Consider the following 15,703-nt stretch of genomic DNA (forward strand, 5'->3'; position numbering starts at 1 on the left):
GGTGATGCAGCAGTTACTATGGATGCGAGTGATGGTTCGCAGGCAGAGGTTACTTTCCTAGGGACGCGGCTTGATCAACAGACTAGCTGAAAATGCCCCTTCCTGCCACAACTATTATAAACTGCATTACGAACAGGACACTTAATGTGTGGATGTTGTCGATTACCACAGAAAAAACACTTCTCTCCAGTCGCAGCAGAGATGTTTTCTGAAGTAACAGGAACTTCGCCAGACACTGAAGGTTCGGCGGTGGCGCCACATGGTGTGAGGTTGATATAAGATTCGGCTTGTCTGTGGGCTGTTTCTAGCGAATGGGCTAAGTTGGAGGCGTCTTTTAATGTGAGTGTTCTCTCTAAGAGTCTTTGCCGGATTGCCTGAGAATGGATATCTGTTATGAGGGCATCGCGAACTGCTTGATCACGGTGTTACTGCCTCGAAGCGACAATCGGCGGTTAGTGAGTTCAGTTTCTGCAAGAAGTTACCAATAGTTTCACCCGGTTCCTGCTTAGCACCAAGAAGATGCCTAGAATGTACGATATTTGAGGGTTTTACAAAGAGATTAGAATTTTTAGATGGCAGTTTCATAAGAGTCACAATTTTGTGTACTGGATGGGAAATATAGTTAATAAGGACATTCAGTTTGTCCGTGGGTTGGCAGTTGATTGTTAAATGTGCACAGCCAATGTGTCCAATGGTCTGAAGAATCAGGCACTGAGGGGCTACCATCGAAACGCTGTGGCTTCAAGAACTGGTGCATTTTAAGTTAGATTTCTTGAATAAATTGTAGTGAGGACAACACAGAAGGCGAATGATAACCTGTGAACAAGGCTTTATTCATTAAGAAGTACAGGTATATAGGCTGTAACAAAAGGAAAGAATTGTTAAAAGCGTGCAAAACGATGAACGATGTTAATAATGACATACTACTTTCGGGTTTGAAATTGACAAATTATGTTTATACAAAAACATTTCCCCTTTATATTTTAGGTAGACTTATTTTTGGGATTAGTTTTTCAACAATTTCTTAACACCTTCAAAAATCAAACTGATTTTTATAATTTTTGAAAAATATTGAGTTTGACAACATTTTTAGATCTCCTACAGAATTTAAACCAAACTTTTTTAAATCCCAACCAAAGTTTTAGGTTTAGTTTGCTTCAAATTCAGTAGAAGTGTCTCCCCCCCCCTAACATATATATATATATATATATATATATATATTTTTTTTTTTAAAGTCTATTCTGGCAATGCTGGGACATTGTCTCTCTTATAAGTATTCTGGTTGAATCTGTAAATAAGAACATTGATCTTTAATTTCTGCAATTTTCATGTCATAATTGAAAATAAATGTTTTTGATAGGTTTCGAACATGGACAACAGTCCTATACTGTAAACCTCCTTTAACAATACCACTATTAAATCTGTCATAAAATTCTCATTTATTTGATCTTGCTATAATGATTTGATTTCCTGAACTGCAATATTGTATAGATTTGTATCGCCATGTTCAAGTGCACTTATGAATCTGATTACGTTATGAGTATGAAGTAAAAATGAATTAAGTATTAAAAAATTTATTAATGTTACTTAAAAAAAAAAAAACAGTTGTTACAAACAATACTAATATTAAAGTAGACTGCTGTTGATGCTTGGTATATCACTTGTCATGACAAATTTGATTTTAAACTCTATACTCTTGCAAACATCTTTATTTAAACATAAAAACAAAACTTCTGTTTCTTCTACAAAATTTATTTCCCAACTTACAACTGTTATTAAATTCACTTTGAAAGAAATTCCCATATTTCTTCATTCATACTTCAGCCAACTATTGCTAATACCTGTATTTGTTTAAGTATGTACTGAATTACCTCTAATGTTGCACAAAAAGAATACCTTTTTTTTTTGGTAGTTCACTGCTTTTATATTAGATTACTTTATATTTTGCTCTTTTTGTTATAACTTCAACTACTTTCTTGGATGAAAAACTTTTTGCATCATAAATTCTGAAAAAAAAACAAACATTTTAATATTAAAATTTGAAATTTTTTTTTGTGTTTTCAGTATTGATGATCATAAAATTAAACAAGCTGCAATAAGCATATTTAAAATGATCTACAATATTAACTAACTGAAACAGTGTAAAGTTAGTGTTTCTTTCATCTTCATTGTTTAATCTTTGCCTTTGAGATATTTTACAATAGTGGTTTTGCTATTAATAAAAATAAGTAGCTTTAAAAAAAAAAAAATTGGCATTATTAATGCAAAAAATAATACTTTATAACTGAATACCTTTCCCAAATTGGGAAAAATTAATTCCTGACCAGAATATTTTTGCACTATTATGACCTTTTTTACATAGACTAGAATCCTGATTTTGTCAAAATCCATTGCATGATTTTGATCTTAAAAATGTTTCAAATTTAAGAGCCTTAAGAATTGGAAATTTTGGTACTCTTAATTTAGTATGGATCAAATACAAATCTGATACATTTGCATTTTCAGATGTGAGGTTGTCTATATTATGTCCACTAAAATACTTTGAAGAAACTGAAATTTTGGAAATTTATTAATCAATGTCTAATACTTCACAATACTTTACAATGTCTAATAATTCACAAATCTGAGGTATCTGAATTTTGACCAAGGTCTTCCACCCCTCTTTGCATAAAACTAAATATGGTCCACATTAACCACCTGTATGTCAATCGACTGTTCTAGAATTTATAACGATTTAATTTTGGGAGTGAATTTCATAAATAAAATTTATGCATACCTAACTTTAGCTAATATTAATTTTGATAAACAAACTTTAGCAACATCTGGACACTTAGTTAAACAGGTGATAACATTTGTACCAATATAGGGACAAGTATATTTTTTAAAAAATGTATATTAATTGAATTTTTTATGGAAATATTGTTACAAGATAGTTTTGATATTGATTCATTTTGAATCATTACTTCAGTCAGCTGATGTAAATATTTTCTTTTTTCTAGCATTTCTATTTTTGATAGAATGTATCCAAAACCTCCTGAAATAATAGAATTGAAAAAACATAAATTTGGAAAGTTTTTCTGTATTAATAAAGCAGTGTGATAATATGACCCTTATTAATACCTTTTCATTAGTATTGATCAAGTTTGTCTTATTTCCTCGTAAGATTTCTTGTTGGGCATGTTCCTCTTAAGGACTGTATTTATATAAGGGTTTTTATCTCTTGTTCCAACATGGTTTTGATTTGCAGTATTTAGATTCTTGGTCGGGTGAAAATGCTCTCCTAAAGTTTCTGCTTTGCTGTCCACCACAGGTTCTCTCCCTGGGGCTCTAGTCTGCACTGTTGGATGGTCATTCTTCCAAGCATGGTGAGGAATTTCTTCTTGCATAAGTCATGCACTGCAGTGGCTGCTCTATTGTGTTTTTTGAAAGTTGTACATAACCCCCAAAATAGATTGCTCTCCTCTTCACCCCCTCCCAATGACACTTCAGTCTCTACTATCGTTTCAAACCATAGCTAGCTGCTATATCTATGAATATAAAAATATATTCCTTCAAAAAAAAATGTTTGCCTATCACATGCGTACACATTAATAAATGAAAGAAAAAAATAAACCTCTGTCTGTAAATGTTGCTTAGCCAAGCATCTTGGTTTAACACTCTTTTTCAAACATGTCCCTCTGCGCGCACACACCTGCAATTAAAAATTTTATACTTTTTAAATGAAACTTTTAAATGTAGCAAAGCTCTGTAGTTAGAAAAGGCAATTTATAACTTTTAAAAGTAGTTATCAATCAGACCATATATTGTAGATTTCATATTAAGATCTAAAAGTTTGACAACATATGCCTGAATTTTTAGTTGGAGTAATTTGCTCTTTTAAATACTTCCCAACATAACTGATAATTGGATTGAGTCCAAAACAGGTCTGTTCAGTTTAGGCAAAAATGTAGTGAACCAAACACTTTTTTTTTTTTTTTTTTTTTTTTTTTTTTTTTGTCAACCCAATAACGTTTATCTGCTTCAGCTTTCCCATTCATTTGTCATGCAACTCCTCAATCCCCCCCTACCATTTTTATTTTGCTTTGCACAATCTACCTAATGCTTTTTTTTTTTTTTTTTTTTTTTTTTTTAAATATATATAGGCAATAAAGAAAGATTAGTGTAATTTTTAAGGAACTCCGTTGCTCTTTTTGTGGTACATTATAAGGATAGAAAAAATTTCTTATTAGTGTTAAATTAAAAATTTAAGTGGTTATTGTCTTAAGCTTGTCCCTGATTATAGTTGTTCAAGCATTGAACATCTTTTAAAACCTGGTATAAATTACTTTCAAAGTTCAGTAGATATTGTGTGGGTTTTACTTAAAAGAAAACCATTTGGCAACAACCTTAATCCTTGTCTAAATTGCTATGCTCTTTTGACATTTATTAATCAATTTGAGATAATATATTAGGTTGGTGCAGAAATGTTTTTATATATAGTTGAACGTCAAAAAACATTTTTGCACCAAACTTATATATGCACACACACACAGGGTGACCCTAAAAAAAAAAAAACAAAAGCTAAATATGCTGTAGAACAGAAAAAAAAAAGGCCAAAGACCCTAGTGTTTTGATGTGATATTTGAATATAATCAACTAGTTATGACCAAAGTTTCATTTCATTCGGACAAAACACTAAGAAACTGGGCCTAACTAGAGTTGGGGCCCGTTTTTTTGGGTCACCCTGTAATATAAGAGCAACTTTCCAAATGACTTATAAAAAGAAAAATGAATTATCTCACCTTAGTCTGTCACAACTCAACTAATAACTTAAAAATTCAAATTATTTAGTTTACTATGGCATATCTAGGCAACTGAATTGCTAAGATTATAAAATCACAATTTTACATACATTCTATTTAAATATTTTTATTAGATCAAAACCCACAATATCTTTGTTAAAAAAAAATTCCATTTCTGAATTAATTCAGATTAAAATGTTTTACCTTTGTGCTATTTAAAAAATTCAGGCAATTTGTTTCAAAAATATATTACTTTAAAGAAACAAATCTAATTTTGTGAGAGATTGACTTCTTTAATAAGACCCTCCCCCCACCCTCTCTTAAAATTTTGTTTGCTTGTAATTTGGAGAAAAATTAACTAACTAAACCGGGTTGCTGTACATACAAGGTGATACCTGTAAGAGTTCTGGTAGTCCTTCAACTATGGTTCATATTTGAGAAGAGGCATAATTGTGGTTATAGGAAATTAGGTATTATCTTATAAAGCAGATTTTGAAACCTCCCCCCCCATCCAAGAAAAAAAAGTTTTTCTTAAATATTTTGATATTCTAAAGTGCATCACATTCTGATAGTATATTTTAGTGTTTAATCACTTAATATAAATACCTTATTTTTAATAATAATAAAATTATTAATTAGTGACTATTTTAAGTTTAGTTATTTTAAGGTTGAAGATGTTATTTTTTTGTCTGTGTATTAATATCAAAATAAGTTAAATTTAATTGATGTTCTTTCTAATATAGTTGCTCATTAACCATTGAATATTAACACCTCTTTGTTTGAAACAAAAAACAAAGGAACTTGATAATTATTTTAGTAACTTAAGTTCCCAGTTTGTCAGCCCCAGTCATGAATGCTAGCTGCTTAACTGCCAAAACTTGTATAGGTATTGCCTTGTGTGTAAGTTACTATCCCAACCTTTTAAAAATTTAAAAAAAAAAAAAAACATTTATCTTATTCACTTTTGTCTTACTTGGTTGCTACTCTCATTTTCAACCTTTTAATGTTCTAGTTAGACTTTTGGAAACTTGAAGCTTGTGCAAGTAATTAACGAGCATGTCTTTTGGGATCTTGTTTTTTTTAACATACCGAACAAAGATTTGCATGGATCTCTTCTACAAAGTTTAAGAAAAAAGTTAATAAGAACAAGACTTCTTTTGAGATGAACAGTTATGTTTTTTTTTTTTTTTTTTTTTTTTTTTGTCTTGAAAGAAAAATGAGGAGTAAAGGTAGGGACAATATGCCCAAGAAAAACAGTGCAAATAAAATCTTTAATTAGTCTTCTTGAATATTATTTAGTTTGTCATTTTTGAATGAAAGTGCTTCAAGATAAGATCTATTATAAATTTTCATTTATAATCATTTTAGTTTTCTTTTTAGTTCATCCATTAAAAGTTAACTTGTTGCTGAATACTGACACCATGCTAATATTTTGCTTGTATTCTTATGCAATACTAAACTATTACTATAAGAACATAGGTGACTAATTCAGCTTAACTCAATTCATCTTTCAAAGATTAATTTGCTGTAGTAGTTTGCTAACAAGTTTTTCTCATTGTCATGCCGTTGAAACCACACACATCCAGCATTCGTTTTTTTCTCTTCTGTCTAATGCTTTCTATTTTGGTGTTGTAAATATTAACAGATGATGTTATAAAGATGTTTTCTATAAGGGAACATTAAATATTACTTTCTCACATGAAAGTTATGACAGGTAAGATTAGCCATACTAACTTACAAAAAAAAAACAAATAAAAAAAAATAGCAAAAAAAAACAAAACTGCTAGACTAATTTTTTAAATTAACCTAAAATTTATAAGTCAATGTTTTAGTTGGTTTTCTTTGTTGATTACTCCCATTTTCATAATACTTTGGCTGTTGTGCTCTCTAAGCTTTCTGGGATAGTTTGTAAGTTGAGAATTTCAAAATTCCCGGAATATTACAGACCAAGACAAAAGGCACCTAACTGAAATGTAAAAATGGCAGCAACTCTAAGGAAGGGAAAACTGTCTGAGGCAAGTCTTTGATTTGCATTCATACCACAAAGTCATATACATTCAAGTTTTTCTGTTCATCTAATATACAAAAGGCAAAATGTGTGTGTGTGCGTGCGCATTTGTATGTCTTGCAAAACCTTTGGACGACAAATATTGAAAAATTGTTAAAAACCATTCATTCCTTCACCCTAAACTTGGCAGTTTTCTACAAGGAGTTGTCAGTTTTTTTTTTTGCATCACCATTTTTGCAAGTCATCGTATCGGTTGGATTGACTTTGTTTAATTTCAACGTTCCGAACTTCTGGTCAGACGATGGAGACATCGGCAAGGCGTCACGTGTTTTCTTTTGTTTGTTTGTGTCCCCTCTCTCTCTCTCTCTCTCTCTCTCCCTCTCTCTCCCTCTCTCTCTCTCTCTCTCCTTCGCATTACAGGCTTGAGCCTGCCTGTCTACTACCACTTTTTTCCTTTTTCTTTCTTCCCCCTCCTCTCTTTACCCAAACTGCCTACTATTGTTTGCCCCCCCCCACCCCACCCAGAGGGGAGGGTCCTTACTCTACCCAAGCAACACCGGGGAACTATTTTTTTTTATTGAGCTATGGTGTGGTCTGCAATGATAGATTTTTTCTCTACTTGATATGATCACAAGCTTGTGCAGGATATTTATCCATTTTATTATCAGCCTATCCCTTGGTTGTTTTTTGTCTACTTAGAATGCAAAAGTGAGGTTCATATCTGAACATCGTCTATATACAGGAGTGTCCAGGACACAAACCAGTGTAGATCCTTAGAGATACCATCCATGACAAAAACGAAGAGCAGTAGTGAGTCTAATCTTGGTCTTTGGACATACTGGTAGCATTTTGCACCGCACCAAACTTTGAGTTGTAGAATAGTATGATCCAATTTACCAACTCCTTGGAGGATATCCTGTTATAATGCGTACCAAATAACATGGCATCCAGGTTGAATAAAACAGTATGCAACATAGATTTCTCGGCATGCTTCTGTCAATAGCTGTGCAGCATGGATGGCATTTGTGTCACACTTAAAGAAACCATTTATTTTCATGATTGTCACAATCTGCCATATTTAGCCATTAATGATTTGTTCAAAAATTTTCATTGTATGCAGAAGTTAGTCTATAGTAACTTCAATCAGTACGACTGCCTCTTAGATTGACACTGGTTTCAATCAATTGGTATGTTTCTGTAATCATTTGGTTGAATAACTAACCCAGCCACACAGAAGGATCCCATAGTCTGTTGTTGTGACTTAATCCTGGCCACCAAGATATAGAAGGCCTATTAAGTGAAAAATGCCTGCAGGCAATGTAGGTAAGATTTGTCAAACTGTCAATACTATATGAGGACATTTTTCAAGAGTATTAAAACATGTTAAATTCGATTAATAATGAAACTGAACTTAATTCAAAATATATAAATATTGATGTAAAATTGCGTAATTTTAAAGCAATAAATATACAATCTAATATTGATGAAACTGAATTATGAATTTAGGGAACAAAGAAACATTAAATGCAAACATATCTTGGTCTTTGGGAAAAGATCAGTGTCGTATCTGCTACACTTCACCTTAAAGTTTTTATTTTCTGTTCTATGTCCAATTTTTTCCCATGTTTTTCATCAAAATATGTAGCATATTTTAATCAGTTACATGGTTAGGAATCCTATACTCCGCTATAATCTTCATTTTCATATCCATACATGAATACGAAAATGAAGTTGACATAACTACTAAAAGACAATCATATGATAATGTGAACGTTGGTTAAAAACTAAAATATAGTAAGCATCTACCATATTAAATTGGGGTGGTAGTGAATTTGGGAGGGGACATTATTTCACTCACTAGGAGTTATCTCACAGGCCATCATAAGTGATCACTCACTGGCAGTAACCTGTAGTGTTTCCTGGAGACCGAGTGACAAGTCTCCCCAGATTTCCAGTGTTCTCCACCTCTTGACCAGATCATTGCACATTATCGCAACAACCGTTTGTCATTGATTTCTTGTTGACATCGGCCATTAGTGTTTCCTGGGATTTGGTGACAAAATGCCTCCCCAAGGTACCGGATTTGAAATGCACACTTCCAGTGGAAATCTGGTTAGTACTCTCCGACCTCCCTGACAACATTCACAGCTAATTGGTGTGGCGCCAGTCGATATCATCTACACCAGTTTTTTTTTGTTTTTTTTTATTATGATGGTAATGGTGCTTGTGCAGTGTGCACATGTATTTTAAATAGTATTTCTTAAGTTAAATTTTTTTTTTTTTTTTTTTTTTTAAATTGTAAGGTGAAAGTGCAGAATAGTTAGGCCCTCCCTGTTAAGAATGGCTTTCTAAATACTTCAGCACGGTGCGTACAAGGCACAAATACCAAACATTTATTAGTAAGATAAAACACAAAATGTTAACTCAAATTTAATGTACTCTTTATTTTTAGTTCATATCAAAACTTTAAAGCTGATCAGTTAATGAATTTTTAAGATAAATTTGTGTTGTTCGTATGTCTGGAAAGAGGATAGATAATTTCCTATTTCATTTCAGTCATGTAAATTATTTACAGTTAAAATGTTATAAAACAAACAAATTTTAAGTTTAAATATATTTCAAAGAAATAAATTATGCCTGGTGCTAAAATATTGAATTCATCGATCGTTTTAGTTAAAAGAAAATTTAAAAAAACTTGTGAAAAATGCTTCTAACTTTAAAATATTTGGAAATACTCCATGAAAATTTTTATTTATTATTAAAAGAACTGACTGAAAAATATTCTTATAAAAATTGTTTTGCAGTTTAAAAAAAATAAAATGAAATATTCGACTTTCTTCGATAGACATAAAAGTTCCAAAACAAGTTCACTAACTATATTTTGTTAGATTAAAATTATCCCCATGTGTGATTATATTAATTGTAATTATCCAAATGGAAAATTTTTCTTTCTCTTTAGAAGAAAAGTATTGCACATTTGGACTACCTTCATAAAATTACCACATCTATTCTCTAAGGCAACGAAAAATACTTTTTATGCCTATTAGCGTGACCACGTGGTTGAACACGGGGAAACTTTAAGCACCTTTTACCTACATGTCGATTTGGCAATGACGTCAAGCTGTCATGTTCACTGGCCTCCTCTCTCAGCAGCCATGACTTAAGATACTGTAATGTTCCCAACCATATTAATTTTTCTCCTTCCATATCTATCAATTATGCCAGGCCATTTTGGGTTAGAGAATGCTGTCTGTGGCTAGAGGTGCGGGGTGCAAATCGACAGTAATGTTGTGGCACCACGGAATAATATGGTATTACTTTGGCATTAATGATGTCTTGTTGATTGTCTTGTCTAATTAAGATAGTCATTTTGCAACTCTGTTCCTGCTATAGCTGTGCGAATATGATTCATGGTTGCGGAAACTGGTGTCAAATGTGCTGCTGTTACTGTACAAATTCGCTGTGTACACAATGTTCATTTGTAAAAGTCACAATGTGCGGAGCCTTGTAGTACATTGGAGATTTGTTAAAGTTTTCTCCAGAAAGTTTATCCCACAAGACAGCCAATCTGATGTGTATGCAGAAAAGGGAAATGCATCCATTGATAAGGATAATTTTTCATTAGTTGTTTACTTTATAGATGCACTTCAGCAGTCACATTGCAATATTTTTAAACATTACCATGTCTACTTCAAATTTTGGTTTTTAAGTCACTATTCTATTGGAATTTGCAATCATCTCTAGTCTTGAACTTGCTCTAACAGGTTTCTTAAACTATGCACATGTTGGTACATCACTTTTTGAGGATGACAAAACTAGATAATGGCGGTGGCTTCTTTGACCAATGCCATCTTTGCACATCTGTTACAGTGACTGGGTGAAGTTGGAGCATGTCACTTGTAGATGATGCCTTATCCTACCATATAACATCTCTCATAGATAATTATCCATGATACATTAGATATTCTGACTGGTGTGTTATTCCATCTGTTGCTACTGTTCCCAAAAGAAAAGTAGAGGCATATCTTACCATTGGCAGGCAATCACTCCCTGGCCATGGTCAGCAGATAACTGTCAGATATTGGTAGGGTGCATCTCTGGATTTTCTAGTTAATTCCTAGCAGGGCCCCTATCCACTTACTGGATGTACATCTGCACACTGATAAGGTGTCACAGTAATGATAAACAAATCCTCCAAAGTTTTCTGTTAGGGATCTTACACTGACCATATTTAAAGTAAATACATATTTTTAAGTGGATAATATTAATACATGTATATATTTTTTTTATGAAGCTGCTTTCCAATAAAATAACCTGTTTGCTGCAACTATTTCCTTATAGTGAGTAATCCACTGTGATCCTTGTGTTAGTCATTTATATGGCTTCATTAAACCCTAGACTCTCAGCCTATTAAGTAATTAATTCCACGTTTATGGTTTAGCTTTCAAATATAATTATATACTTGTTAATTTCATATGTGCAGTTGACACCAAATTTTCTATCGGAGCAATACTACTAAAAAAATTTTTTTTTTTAATTAGTTGCCAAAGTGTTAGCTAAATAAATAACTAGCAGGAACCGTGGAAATTCAATGTTTTGATAAAATTGATATTTTTCTGGATAAAGCAAAAAGTTTTTTGGGACAGAAAAACTAATAACGTACATCAAATGAGTTATCCAAATGTTTATGAAAATGGTGTCTATTGTATTTTAAATATAGAACTGACCCAAATAACATCAATTAATAAGTACTGATAAACACTCCAAGTAATATTATGCTAGATATTTCAATACAAATAACCTCACATTGTAAGAGACAATCTTTAATTTACTTCTTCAATCCAGCACCTCATGGCAGTGCCCCCCCCCTCCTGCTGACTTCAGTGAAGAACCACTGCACGTCGAAATTACAAATTCTTTCTCACACCATTATAACAATGATCATATATTATGATTCGAAAATGAGGCTATATCAAAAAGTGTTCACTTTTCTTGTCCAGGGTTGCTAGATTGACTTTTTTAAGACGAAATTTTGTGAATTTGACTTTTTTTTTTTTTTTTTTTTTTTTAAAGCAGTTTGGCCTTCAAAAATTGTAACGTACGGACTAAGGAATATCTTATGGATAAAACAAATGTAAGATTTTATAATTTAAAATTATACGGTTTTAGTTGACAGACAGAATTTGATTTTGGAACAATTTATTTTAAAATGGATTACACAGAAAGTTTTACTTTAGTGACATCTTGCTTAATGGGTGGGGGTCAGGATCTAATACCTGTGCGTCAATGACATGCAAATGGGGAAATATGATAGTTTTTATGTTGGAAGTTGTGAACATTATGTTCCTAACAAGATTATGAAAGATTTTAAATTTCAAAATCGGCTGTAACTGAATTTTTGAGAGGGATTTTCAACACCAGTTTCCTCTTTATATAAAACTAAATATAGCACAGGTTTAGTGGCAGTTTACAAAATTCATGTTTAGTTAATTATTTTGGAGTTAAGACCCCTACCCCACACACATGCATACACCTGATATACGCTTACTTACAGTAGAAATAAAGGTTTCATATTTGTAGGCTGTAATGATTTAATTACTGAAGAAGTTGGGAGTATAAAATTGTTTTTACTTTAGTCATGCTTCTACAAATGATTTTTGTAATAGTAATCTTCCAGATATTTCAAATTGAACCCTTTTAATACAATGGGCTAAATTGCTTTAATTCTAAATCTGTAAATAATAAATACCCCATCTTAATATTGAAAGTAATTCCACGCCATTCAGCAACATTCAAGTTGTGTAAAAAAATAAAAATAAAAATAAAAGCTACCTCTAAACTTTGGAGAGTGTTTTTTCCACTTTTAGTGGAAGGGCTTTGATAGCTTAAATTTATTAAAACCAAATGATGGCTCAATATTTTGTATCCTATATTGGTACTAGTTTCAGCTAGTAGAAAACATTGATTCTGCTGATTTTGTTGGTGTTATGTTTTCCAATTTAATTCTACATTTGTTTTTATGAGTCCATGATAGTATAACTTGGGCATTATAGATTTCGAAGTTTAGCTGTTTAAACTAAAAGAAAAAAATCTGTCACTTTTATGAAGGAGTTTTTAATTAGTAATCATAATTTCACTATTGTAATAAAATCATTATAATTTTTAATGGAATAACTTAAACTAACTCATATGGAGAAAATTTTACTGTTGCTGCTTTTAAAAATTACTTTGAAAGTTATAAATATTCTGAAATGTAAAAACTTTACATAAGAATTTTATTTTATTAGTATTGAGCCAGGCCAACATTTCTGAAGAATTGCCTTGCCTCTAACATGTATTCATCCGAAATTCTCAGTTATAACAGAATTTCGGATGATGTCAATTAAAAAATACATAATTTAAAAATAAATAAAATAAAAATTATAACAAAGCTTTTTAATGGCAGAAACAAATATCTTTATGCATTTTTAATACAATTCAATATTTATTTAAAGTGCAATGTATGTAAGTGGTTAGTAAAGGAGAAATCCTTCTAGACCGAGGCAATTTATTTATTTTTTTTTTGCATTATAAAATCAAGTATAAGCAATCGAGATTTAAAAATATATTTTATTCACATATCTTTTATAACTTATTTTTATAAAGATATAAATTTTATAATTTTCATTTTTATTTAAAAAAAAAACTTGCTATTTGCTTACTTCTCCACATGGGCAAATTAAATACAAGTAAGTTTAGCATCCGAAATTTTCAGTTTCTTATGTTTTGTAATTATAGTTCATTGTTTTTATTTAAAATTTTTTTTTTATAATTATTACTTTTATTAAAAAGTTCTGTAAATATATTAAAAAAAACGCACTCGGAAAGACACCTATTTATTTAAATATTTTGTTAAATTTACGTTCGTTTTGTTACTTACACTAAAGTTTTGTGTAAATAGAAAACTTTTTTTTTTTTTCTTTAATCCTCAAGTTTTATAAAGTCTTTCTTTTAAATCTTAAAAAGTTTTATGAATATATTTTCAAAAAAATCTTGCTCGCGAACAATCGACCATGTTTGCTATTTAACGTGTTTTTACAAACGACCAACAGCAATGTCAAGGTCGAACAAACCGGTGTCACTCAAAATGTTTGCCAGTATTTGTCTTCTGCTACGGGCATCTAATCTTTACTTGATCCCAAATTTTCTATCTTTACCTCTCTCTTCAGCTAATGGTTCACTTTGTGTAAGACAATGAATCTCACTGTTATCTCTCACAAAAGTAAATGCGAAATATACATTTTTACATATTTTTATGTTACAAATTTTTAACAGCTTTCTTAGTTAAACCATTTGTAATTATTACTGGAATCCTTTAATTTGTATATTTATTTTGTTATCCTCATCTTCATAGTTGTTTCATGAGGTTTCGGCAAGCTATTCCTCTGGCTATCATCAGGTGGTTAACCGCGACGGGATAGGAATGCTGAGTCCATTAATTGTATCCTCAGTAATTACTGTTTTCTACAGTTGTCATCTCACCACATTTTGGCCAAATGTTGAGCCTCTGCAGTTTTAGGAAAGCTTTGTCGGAAGATAGCAGTTTCAATCCTACCCAAAGCCGGCCATAGGATTAGTTGGACAAAATGTGGTCAGATGACAACTATGGAAGGCAGGAATTACTAAGGATACAATTTACTCGGCATTCCTATCCCGTTTTTGTTAACCACCTGATGAAGGCCAGAGGAATAGTTGGCCAAAGCGTGAAACAACTATGAAGATGCAAATAAAATAAACATTTGTAATTTAATTAACTGAAAAAAAAAAAAAATCTATATGCATAACAGCAGCGTTGAGTTAATAAGAACTAGATGTGGTTTGTAAAGAAAAAATTTGATAACTAATTTGAAAAATAGCAGAAAAGTTGGGTAGACTTTGGTTTTTATCTTGGCAATTACCTCTCTTTGATATACAATCAGCTAATGAAAAAAAAACTTTAGATGATGTTTGGATCGTATTATGCTGTATAGGAAGTTTCCAGTCTTTTTATGAATAAATCATTTTACATAATTTCAAACAAAAGTTTTTTTTTACTATTGATTAAAAATTTATTTTTGACTTGACAGAATCTATTTAAAATCTTGTCCAACTTGGTATTAAAATTTTTGTTTATTGAAAATTAGTGAATTATAACTGTTTGGAATTATTTTTAGTCTTAACTCTACTTCACCCAATATTTGTAATTGATTACCAAAATCCCTTAATGGGATTCAATTTATGGCCAAACTAAAAAAAATATGAAAGCTTCCTAAGAAATGAACTCCTCAATTCAATTAAAGTGGTGATAATGTAATGAAATTTTATGTCACCATTTTTATTTTATTCTGCTTCTATTCTCATTTAAGCAACTTAATAATTATGCTAATCTTTTTGTAGTTTTGCTGTAAATTGATTTTCATATTTTAGAACACCTGTCCCTGAGTGGGTAAAATTAATTCCCCCCCAAAACAACACTTTTGTCTCTAAAAAATTAAAATCAACAAATAGTTTTACTCTAAACTTGTTCAGAATCTCTATTCCAGTTTTGATCAAGATAATGATTTTGACTTTATGAAACATCTAAAATTAAGGAAGTATAAAGGCTCTTAAGAAAATGAAATTCAGGCAATCTTAATTAGTGTCTAATGGCTAAAGATCAAATTTAATGAAAATCTGAAATATATGAATAATGTCCTAAAGAAACTGAAATTTAATAAATAATGCCTAACAAAATAATTCCTGCTTTTCCCTATTTTCATTACTTGGACCCCTTACACATAGTAGCTATTTCCCAAAATTCATAATGATCAGTTTAGGAGTAAATAATGTACCTACAAATTATATAAACATACCTAACTTTATAGAATTATGTACATTTTTCATTAAATTTGTCATT

At 31.1% G+C, this 15,703-nt stretch overlaps 1 protein-coding gene across 13 annotated transcripts in view; it reads left to right on the top strand.

The window, feature by feature from the left end:
- LOC145295197 (uncharacterized) overlaps positions 1-15,703 on the top strand; it is a 103,364-nt gene that overhangs the window by 41,936 nt on the left and 45,725 nt on the right. For 4 of the 13 annotated variants that reach the window (XM_080141454.1, XM_080141450.1, XM_080141446.1 and 1 more), the window contains one exon: positions 3,311-3,365. The exons of the other annotated variants lie outside the window; for them this stretch is intronic. The gene's annotated coding sequence lies outside the window, so the exon portion shown is untranslated. The remainder of the gene's footprint in view (positions 1-3,310; positions 3,366-15,703) is intronic. 13 annotated transcript variants of the gene reach the window in all.

Source organism: Euprymna scolopes, chromosome 2 (genome assembly GCF_053919585.1).
Source record: "Euprymna scolopes isolate OS-2025 chromosome 2, ASM5391958v1, whole genome shotgun sequence".
Lineage (NCBI taxonomy): Eukaryota > Metazoa > Mollusca > Cephalopoda > Sepiida > Sepiolidae > Euprymna > Euprymna scolopes.